This window comes from Oxyura jamaicensis, chromosome 8, assembly GCF_011077185.1.
Source record: "Oxyura jamaicensis isolate SHBP4307 breed ruddy duck chromosome 8, BPBGC_Ojam_1.0, whole genome shotgun sequence".
Lineage (NCBI taxonomy): Eukaryota > Metazoa > Chordata > Aves > Anseriformes > Anatidae > Oxyura > Oxyura jamaicensis.
Genome location: NC_048900.1, coordinates 506,000 through 516,789, shown reverse-complemented (window position 1 = coordinate 516,789; position 10,790 = coordinate 506,000).

Here is a 10,790-nt window from a genome sequence, read left to right as displayed (position 1 = left end):
ACTTTAGTGGCCATAAGTTTAAAATCAACAGTTCTTGTGACTGCCGAAGGACCAAAAGCATACAGGAGCATCACGGCTCGTGGCTCCACAGTTTGCAGGAGAGGCCCAGCAAGTGCAAAGCAGGACAGTGGGTTAGCCAGAGAGCTGCAGCCCTGCACATGGGCAGCACACACACGGTGGGGGAGAGGTGTTTTAAAACACTTACGGGTTTCACTGTCCACTGCCTATCAGTTGCTGGACTTCTGGGCCTCAAATTCTATTGAGTGATGCAATGAAAAGATATTGTTCATTGGAATTATGCTTTGCTGTTGTTTAAAGTGGTGGAACATTAGGGAAACCAATGCAGTTGCATGTTTCTAAATAGAATAATTTAGCACTTTTTGTCTTTTATTTATATTTTTGTCATTATTTCTTTTCATTTTAAGGTGAAAAACATTTTTTGTTGTTGTTTTTAAAGAATAGCTCCTCTTCTGCATTCTTATATGCCTAACTACAGCCCTTGGTAAATAACAACAAAGCCTGAAGTTGCCAAAGTTCCCAAGGCAGCATTGCAATTTGGCCATTACCTTATAATAAGCTCCAGCTATGTTAGCAAAAACTTTAAAACCAGAAACAGGTTCCACCACTTTTATCAAGCTGTGTAGGCTTCTATTACACCATTAGAAATAGGGTGCTGAAACACGTTGCTGAGCTACTTTGGTGGCTTGTTGTTTTATTTTTTTTTTTTTTTCCAATGGTTGTTCTAGTTTGCACTTTCTGTTAAGAGCTTTTAACAAAGCAGTGCAGCAGCTGGAGATTTAACTAAATTAAGATTGGGACAATCTTACTCATTTCTGAATACTGCATTGCACTGTGTTGCATTACTTTTTCAGGTTAATATTTGCAGAATGGTTGGTGATTATGAGTTGCATGTTTAGCTCTGCTGCCTCCTGGCCAGGTCAAAACTTCAGCCTGCCTCCTTGGCCTGCCTGCCTTTGAGTTGTGAGAATGTGAACGACTGAATCATCGCCCTTTCTGTAGTTTCCATTCTTGGCATTTCTCTGTGAATTAAGTCAATACTGGCTTTCTCTCCGAGAAATTCCTTTCATTTTCTCTTCTAAACTAGACTCTCCTTAGCTGTGGTTTTCTTCCCTGCAATATCTCAATTTCTCGTCATTACAATGCCTAAAATCCTGTTCATTTATACCCTTCTCATCTATCTACCTTGATCACTTGTTCCTCTCCATTTCTTCCTTTCCTATTGATCTAAATGCATTATGCTCTCTCATGCAGTCTTTCCAGTGGTTCTGGTTCTCCATCATATCAAATTTACATTTATTTGTTCTCACAAGCATAACTGCACTTGCAATATAATCTAATATTGTCTCTTATTTTATTATCCTACTCTTTTTAGTCTGCCAGAAATGCCAGCCTTGATGTTCACCTTCATTTTTATCTCTTTTAAAAAGGCTTTTTACATTCTTGTTTCTCATCTATTTACAGAGGAATATCAGTCAAGTTGGCTGTGACTCTCCTCATAAGAGTATCTTCTCAAAATTCACCTTTTTAGCAATGTCTTTCTTCATGTACATCTTCACAAAGGAGTAATAGATAATAATACCATTTCCACTATATTTCCTTCATAATTAACTCTAGCTTATTTTTGTTTTATTCAGAATGAATGTAGAATAGCTTAAGGTGTAACTTCTGCCTTTGCTAAAGCATGAGAAACATTCCTTTTATGTTGGCTTTGGTAAGTATAAATCCCTTTCCTTCTTTGCTGTTGGGGCACAGAAGGCTCCATCTTCTTACTCATCATTGAGCTTCCAGTTCCAAGAACGTACCAAGTTAGAACTTCTCAGAAGAATAGAGAAGAAATTACATCAACCAAATATGACAAACAAAAAGCAGCATGTCTAACACTCCGCAAGTCAAACTGCTGAACTGTTTTCTCTTTGTGGCTTTATCTCTAGGTTGGATCTAAAGGATGAGAAACCAAATGACAAGCCAAGCCTAAGCTGAGTGTTGCTTAAGGCTGACAAGCAATTTGCAAAGCCAGTCCCTGGGAGCTCTCCAAGAAAGGATCAAAACATTGCCATGTGATTGCATCCACTGCTGCCAGAATCTGCAGGTGAATCAAAATTTTTGTGTCTGTTGACAGATCTAAAATAGTCTGTGTTGACACTAAAACATAGCTATTAACCTCTTCCTAGGCCTGTTAAACCAGCATTAGTCTCCTTGTGTTTATACTGTGCTCCAGCCTTGAAACAAAGACAGGAGAGATCCAGGAGGTATCCAGGAGTTGAATGAATGTTTCCAGCACAGACAGAAGTAGGAGATCCTTACATTCCATGCTACTGAGACCATTTGCTCATAAATTGGAAACTTAGAATGAGAAATTAGAAACTACTTTGAAATGAAAAAGTACAAGTGATTACTGTCCTGGCAATATGTGTATATATATATAAACACACACCAATATATGAAATTCTATCTTAATGTTAGTATAGACTGTTAACTGTGTTATTCAGTCTTCGTTAGTTTAAACGTCACATGCTTCCCAACTTTTAATTCCTCTTATTGTCTAGCAATATGATTCTATGGCAATTTTTTCTCTCTTTAGCACCAGGTTGAGACAAATCTCTTCATGCTGTTGTGCCCTTTAGGAATACTGTCAAATTCAATCATTCAGGACTCATGAGTCTTGCACTAACATGAAGAGATTGATTTGAAAACCATGGGACTAAAGGTTGTTTTTTTTCTTTTTTTTTTTTTCCTATTTTTCATTTTCCATTTTCCATTTCCATACCTTAACCATTTTACATGAAAGCTGGGATTGCCAGCTTTGCTCTCACATGCAAATGAGTACTTCACAATGCTATGAAGCCCTAGAATAATGCACTCGGATGTGGCAGTGACTGTCTGTGCCAGTATTTTCTGATCAGTTAGATCTATCTGAAATGTCGAGAATTATTGTGGTGCCAGAAAATATACTGGAATATAGCAGCCTCTGCAGCCCATTTAGAGTGAGTTAAAAATAGACATAAAAATTACCTCAGGCAAAGATGCAGAGGAATTCTTGACCTTTCATAAACTGGGTCCCATTAAAACAAAGTATGCTTTCATAAAGTCAACAAAAGACATATACTTAGGAATAAATAAATGCAGGTTATCCTAAGCAATAAAGAAGTTTGAAAAGGACTAGTAAGTCAAATGGCAAGTAACTGAACACAGTTTCCAAGCGTGATGTTGTAGCACAAAGGGTCCATGCAAACCTTGATGTGCAGACAGAGTACAGATATTTATAATTACAGGTGGTAATTTTTACATCTATGTACAAATTGCAGAGAGTGATTCAGGCATGGCTTATATAGTTCTGGTGCTCATGTTGCAAGATGAATACAAAAAAAAAAAAGAAATGAGTACAGAAAAGAGTTATAGGATGTTCTGTCAGAGAAAATGCCATGTAACAAAAGAACTAAAAATCTACTGAATCAAAAATATTGAAAGGTGAGTTTATAACAGCATATACATAACACGCACAGAAAGAATTACTGAATATAAGGACCTTTGAATTTACCACAGAGTGATGTAAGAAGGAATAGCGCACGGTAGCTGGAATCAAGCAAGTTCAAACAGTGTGGCCTTCAGTACCAAATTCAGTACCACTGACAATAATGTGGTTGATTTCTGGGCTCTAGATGTTTTCAGATCAGGACTCAGTGCCTTCCTGGAACACACAGTTAGCTAAACAGAAGCTATACTGTGTTTGAGTACAGCACAGTTCAGGGCTAATTGGGTTAAATACAATTGCCTGTAATTTACAGGACAGCAGACTATATACTCCAATAGTCCCTCTTTTATAGACTTTGTAAATAAATTTCTGTATTTATAAGCTCTCCAATAACTCAATAAATAATCCTTTTCTTACTTCCACCCCACATCCAGCCTTTTGTTCTGTGTATACCTTTCCCATCTTTGACTATCCTGTCCCAGTTGCACAGCACTGTGGCATAGAAAAATACCAGTTACAGATAATGGGGAGATGACTGCACCCACTTCTTGTCCCAGCTGCTCAGATTACTAAATATCTCAGCAGTTTCTCAAGTAGTATCCCTGGCCCTTGCCTTTATTTACCACCTAGAAGAATGCATTTCATCCAGCTCAGATCTCTCTCTATCCAAATCCAGTCCTGCCATACTCTACTACTGCAGTCTTTTATTGGGTCAGTTCATCAAATGTGCCTCAGCAAATAATTGAGACTACAGCCAAAAGCAAAGCAACATAGCTGGTCTGGGGTTATGCTTCAGAGACTTTTTCAGCCTTTAGACAAAATTAAAATAGACGTTATTAAGGCATTTTCCAGCAGCAACAATCCATTTAAAGTATTTTGAATGTTCTTGTGCTTTCTGCAACTTCTGAGGTTGCTTACAGCTTAACAGCTGTGCTGGCCAAAATGGTACCTATGTGACTAAAGGGAAAACTGGTATCTTATGTGCATATTAGCTGAGTGCTCTTCCTTTCCTCATATTCTATATTATCATTATCTGGAGCATCTGTTTGAAAGTATACATATTCTTTGTCCTTCTGTATATTTTAACAACATATAAGGTGTTTCTTTTCATGGTTAAATGAGAGATTCTGTTCTCCTAATAGATATGTAGGTAACACTTTGCTTTTGCTCCACTATCTGACATAAGGCTGATCCAGTAACCTCACTTACTGAATAATTGTGTTGTCATTGGGAATATTCACACATGTAAAATGAGGAAGACTTGGCCCTTTGGTCATATTTTTGTAATAAAAGATAAAATGAGATTTTAGGAAACTGCAGCTTATGACCATGATATTTATGAGGCTGTCAGGATTGCACTGTAAAAAATCCTATTATTTAATTCTTCACTCTGACACTAAAGCATCATTTCATTTATATGCAAATAAGAATATATTCTACTGCTGTTTCTTCACTGAAGAAGCTGTTTGAATTATTCACATTTTATTAATAAAGCTTCATAAATAAGTATTTTTTCTACTCAACTGGCAGTGGCCAGGGGAGAGAATCTATTTATCAGACTTTGTTATTATGAGCTTCATAACAAAATATGAAGATTTATGGAGTACATAATTAGATATTATGTGATCATAATGGTAACATTGGGTTATACAGATGAAATACACTTTTATTTGTGCATTTCTCCTTGGTAGAGGCACTTTCTGGAAAACGGACTAAGCTCATCCCCACCACTATGTTCCAAGAACTGCCTGTGAAACAAACAAAGCAATTTAATACCTTTTTGTGATCACACACACCAAAATAATTCTGAATAATGAAAAGATGCCTAAGAAAGATGAGTGTTGTGAAAATGCTGCCTCTCTTCTGTGCAGACATGTCTCCAGACCTAGGATAACTTTGTATGTGGCATTACAACGTACAGCCTGAAAGTGGCTGGCCTTTCAACCATCATTTAAATACCCAGGATTTAATTTTCCCTTCAAGTACAGACCATGGAGTACTCCTGTGGTGAAGTCAATTCTACCAGTGCTGTGAATGAGGCTGTCTGTGGGGCTGAGCCCCAGCACTGAGTCCTGGATATGGAACAGCCAGGTTTGCAGGTTCCTGATGAGTTTAGGCAGAACAGGGATTCCCTGATGATCTGCTTAGCCAAGGCATCAGCTTCTTCAGGTGTGCACTAGGGGGACTTCAGGAATCCAGGGTATTTTCTTCAGCAAAATCAGAGCAATCCATAGAGACTAAGTGAAATTTCTGTAAATTGCTTTGTCAGAGTTAGGTATGTATATGGCTCTTAAAATAGACACTTTTTGAAATACTGGCACTGAATTATCCTTGGAGATTTGAAGAATGAGACACACAGAACAATACAGTTGTGAGATGTCCAATTCTATCATACAATAGCACCTGAGTACCTATAGATGATCTAAACCAATGAAAATTTAAGGGAAAAAGGCCAGAAGTGAAATACCTGCTGAGTATTACAGATCAACCCACAGAGTTTTATTTTATTGTTATATGCTATAATCCAAGCCAAATTTTAGTTTCATCAACTGCACCTCTGAAATCCACTATAGCAAAACTACTGTAAATTAGAAGTAGTCTAGTAATTCTAGGCTGCCTAAGTTCTTGCAGACAGCTGAAGATGTTTTGTGGGAAATATTGCCAGCTTGAATTTTGACCTTGTCAATTAGACAAGTGCTGACTTTACTGTTTCTGTGGAAGCAAGACCATGAAGCATGTCCTTTGGAAGTCTTTCAACATCACAGTTAGTAAGACTGAGAAATTAACCTGTAATTGTATACGTGATTGTTCTTGAAACAATTTTTTTTTGCACGTGAAATAAGGGTCTGTGAGCTGTCTTAGACTTCATGCAACCAAGCACTTATGTGTGCACTTAAATTTAAACATGTAACATTCATGAAGGCATTGGATCGGGTTGTATGCTGCTTATAGCAGCATGTGCTAGATAGGCATATGTGTGTTTAGAAGACCAACAATGAGCATTCCTCAAACATTACTTGCAACTACTCTGAAGGATCCTGTATTGGTTGATAGAATCTGTGAGGCAGAGAATGTTCTGAAAATTTTCAGCTGTGCGTATTTATTATGGACATACCTAACACTGGCCAGAATAAAATTTAATTGTACACAAATTCTGTGACATCTTACACATGATCACAATTATAGAATCATTTAGGTTGGAAAAGACCTCTAAGATCTAGTCCAACCTTTATGAAATTCCTCAAAAAGCACCTTTTACACTAGCCTGTACAACCACAGATTAGATTGCTAATTATAACACTGAGTAAGTCCTGAAGGTGCTATACCTTTTGAAGAATTAATATTGTAGCAGTAATGTAGCACTAATTTCAGGACTTTATATTAAAAAAAAAAAAAAAAAAAAAAAAAAGTTAACAGTTAACTTTTATCTCAAGATTCTTTAATCTTCTACATGTTGAATACTAGCTAAAACATTTAAACAGAAGATTGCTATTAGTCCTTCAACAGGTATGTATTTGCTGCCTATTTGCAATATTGTTCAGAATTGTTCACAATAAGCAGAGTCAAAACAAAGTAGTATAAGTATGAACATCTGTTTGGTTTTTCTGGGATGTTTGTGACAGAATTATAGGCAAGAAAACCAATTTCGATGTCTACAGACATTTGATAAGCCAAAAATTTTATCTTTGAAAATAGACTCAAATTCTGTTATGAAGCTTTATTTGCAAAAAAAGAGTAGTAAAAGGAGAGAAAAAATAATCTTGAGGGGCACACTAATTTTGGTACGTTTGATCCTGTATGGCTGAAAATTGGGGGTAAAAAAAGCATTGGGGGAAAAAGCATATAAATGATTTAGAAAGTAAAGCTGTAGACTATTACAATATTCTAATAAGGCTTGAAGCAGAAGTACAGATGAGGGCAGAAAATGTTCATAGAGTATTCTTCAGTTACATAGTTTCGCCCACTGAAAGAGTAAGTGCAAGATCTTGCACTGTGAGTTTCATCTGAACATTAAAATCATTCTGAACGCCTGAATGGAACAGCTGAGATCCAGAAATTCAGAGACAGATCATTTTTTCCCCGCCTGATAGAGGATAGATGCTAATTTGCAGTACTGAAATGGATGAGAATTTTACTCCTAGCTCTCTAAAAGGAGGAAATCCAGAGATATTGGTAAGGTGATTTTTTTTTCCTCATTATGGAAACCATTCTGAAGTGTACGTTCATACTTGCCAGGGTTTGGGGATCAGGGCCATATGGTTCTGATCAGCCCCACCTGGGGCCTCTCTCCTATCCTGCCCACTGCCCAAGACCCCACTTCAGCTCCCCACAGCCATGCCCTGCCCAGCCATGGCCCCATGGAGCTGGACAGGGCTTGGGGGCTGATGTCCCAGCCTGGCCTTGGACTGTTCCCAGCCCCATTGGGGTGTCAGGTGGGTGCTGGGGCTGCTCCTAGCTTCCCCTGCGCAGCCCACCTGCTTGCCCTGCTCCTGGCTGGTGAGGTCCTGCCCTGCCCTGCCCACCCTGGGTATTCCTCCTGACTCCCACCACTAGAGCTGCTAGCTTTCCATGTGCCTTGACGGGGATGTTGTGGTTGTTGGATTTTATTGAGGAAGAAGTCCAGCAATCAACATCTCAGTCCTCCATCCTTTCTTTCCTCTTTTACAGCTAATGTACAAAAGATGCTCTTCATGAAAGCATTCCAGATAGGTAGGTCTTGATGTCTGTGTTTCCAGCCTGGCAGCTCTCTGTAATTGTATGTGTTCCTGGTTCATATTCCCAGGTGATTTGGCCAAAGGCAGAAAATACAGAAATTTAAATCAGGGAACCATAAGACCTAGTCTAGGAACTAGATGATGTGATCTTCAGGATCTCCCAGCACAGCAGTAAATCAGAACAGTTATTCAGTATGTGTTGTGATACACTTGTAGCATTCTTCTGTCACCACTACAGTTTTTCGTTGGGGCTACAATACTAAAATCTGAAAAAAGCAGTTAATTTTTTGTAGTCTGCTCATACTGAAAGTAGTCATATCTTTAAGTCAGCTGTCTCCAGTACTACTGTAATGTGTACCTACTATCATAGTGGCAATAGTTACTGAACTTAGATATATGGCCTTCTGTGTTGTTGTGTTTTGTTTGTTTGTTTGCTGGCTTGCTTGCTTTCATTAATAGGGAAGGATTATGTGCCTTGGAAAAGCATTATTTAAAGTGTGTACTGGTGCACTGCAGAGCTTGTACTATATTAAATTCCAAGGATGAATTCCCTTGTGAGTAGTTTGCCGCAACTTGACTGCTTCATTTATTTTTAAAGAAAATTGTCTGTTCTTCTTCTTTTTTCTTTACTCTCAGTTACAGGTAATGAAATGAACATAAATTTAATTGTTATGATATGGAAAACTGTGATGAACTGACTTTCCTGATCACATGAAGAGGTGGTAACTTCTGTGAGCTGATATAGGAAAATGTTGAAGTTCATTGTGGCTTCTGTGCTTCGAAACAGAGGTAGCTTTGTGTCAGAGTACTGCAGAAGCCCTTTTTCAGGCTCTAGCACAAGGAGGACAATGATGCAATAATCTGGGAAGTCTGGGAAGCCTACTCAGTTTCTTCTCTCACCATCCCCAGTTCCAATCTATGAAAATGTAGAAATAGGTGGCATATGATTAGAAAAGAAACTGGGTAAGTCCAAATCCTCAGGTTCCTCCAGCTGAATTATTATTTCAGTGGAGAAACTTATGAAGAAAGGGTCTGGGATTTCTGGCAGGCAGCATAACACATCCAGCTTCCACTCAGCGTAGTCGGGCTTTGTGTCCACACATTGCAGTGGTCAGAAATCAGGTTGGTAAACCTCAGTTTTTCTAGCAGTATCTGCATTACAAGGGTCAAACACAGCATACATACACCAAGGCGTGGATGAGCATCTTATGAGTTGGAGCATGTGAAAAGGCGGATGTTGCCTCCATGCTACATTTGCTATTTCTCCGTGTGTTAACTTCCTGCTGGGTCAGATGACAGCCAAGCTCTTTCCAGACAGATCAGGAACAGTACAAATTATCACATATGGCTGTATCTGGAATAGGTGGAACAGTCATTTAAAAATGAAAAATGAACTTATTGAGCCCTCCAGTGGTGTAATTATATGATCCTATAAGCAGGGAAACTCATCTAGAAGACTTTCTTATATCACATTGCTTTGTCTCTATCTGGTTGCCTGCTTTCTGTCATAGTTTATGTTTTTGCAGGGTGGCATGTAGTACATTAGTTCTTCCAAAAGTCTGCCCACATTTCGTCAAGCCACAACCCCGTTTTGGGAGTCTGTGGCTGTCCTTCATGTCCTCTGTGAGGAAATATTTTAGTGCTGTAATTTGTTGTGGCTGAGTTCCAAATAGAGTGTTTGGCTTGCACACGAGCTTTCTAGGGCAGAATATGGATGACTGTGTTCTGATTTTTATTTTTGTTCTTCACTCAGTGGTATACAAACCACAGGACCATATGGCACAGTTACATAAATGTGTGAGCTGGTTATGCAACTGTTTCCTATTATAGCTACAAATATGGAGATGATGAGTTAAATGGATCAAAAATAATGTCACTGTTCAAGAAAGCAGCAAGGCCAAAATGCTTAGCTGTGGAAGCTGAAATATTGCTGTCCAACAGACATTTCTGAAATATCTAATGTTAAGAGAACTGAAATGGAAATGAATTTAATTAACAAATGTTTTGGTTTCAGCTGAGATAGAGTTAATTTTCTTCATAGTAACCGGTGTGATGTTTCGTATTTAGGATGAAAATAGTGCTGGTAACACTGATGTTTTATTTGGTGTCGTACAGCGCTTACACCTGGTCAAGGACTTGTCTGCTTCTCATGCTGCCCTGCCAGTGAGTAAGCTCCCCAGCTTACAAGAAGATGGGAGGGGACACAGCCAGGACAGCTGACCCCAGCTGACTGGAGGCATGTTCCGTACCCTATGTCGTCGTGCTCAGCAATAAAACTGGGGGGAGTTGGTCAGGCCAGCTGTTATTACTCAGGGACTGCCTGGGCATCGTTTTGCTGGTGGAGAGGAATTGTATTGTTCAATGCTTGTTTTTTTTTTTGTTTTGTTTTGTTTTTTTTTTGTTTTTTTCCTGTTTTGTTTTCTTATTTCCTTAGTGGTTTTGTTTGTTTTGTGGTGGTTCTGGTTGGTTGGTTGGGCTTTGTGGTGGCGTTTTTTTGTTCCTTCCTTTTTCTCCCTCCCTCCCTCCCTCCCTCCCTCCCTCCCTCCCTCCCTCCCTCCCTCCCTCCCTCCCTTCCTTCCCTC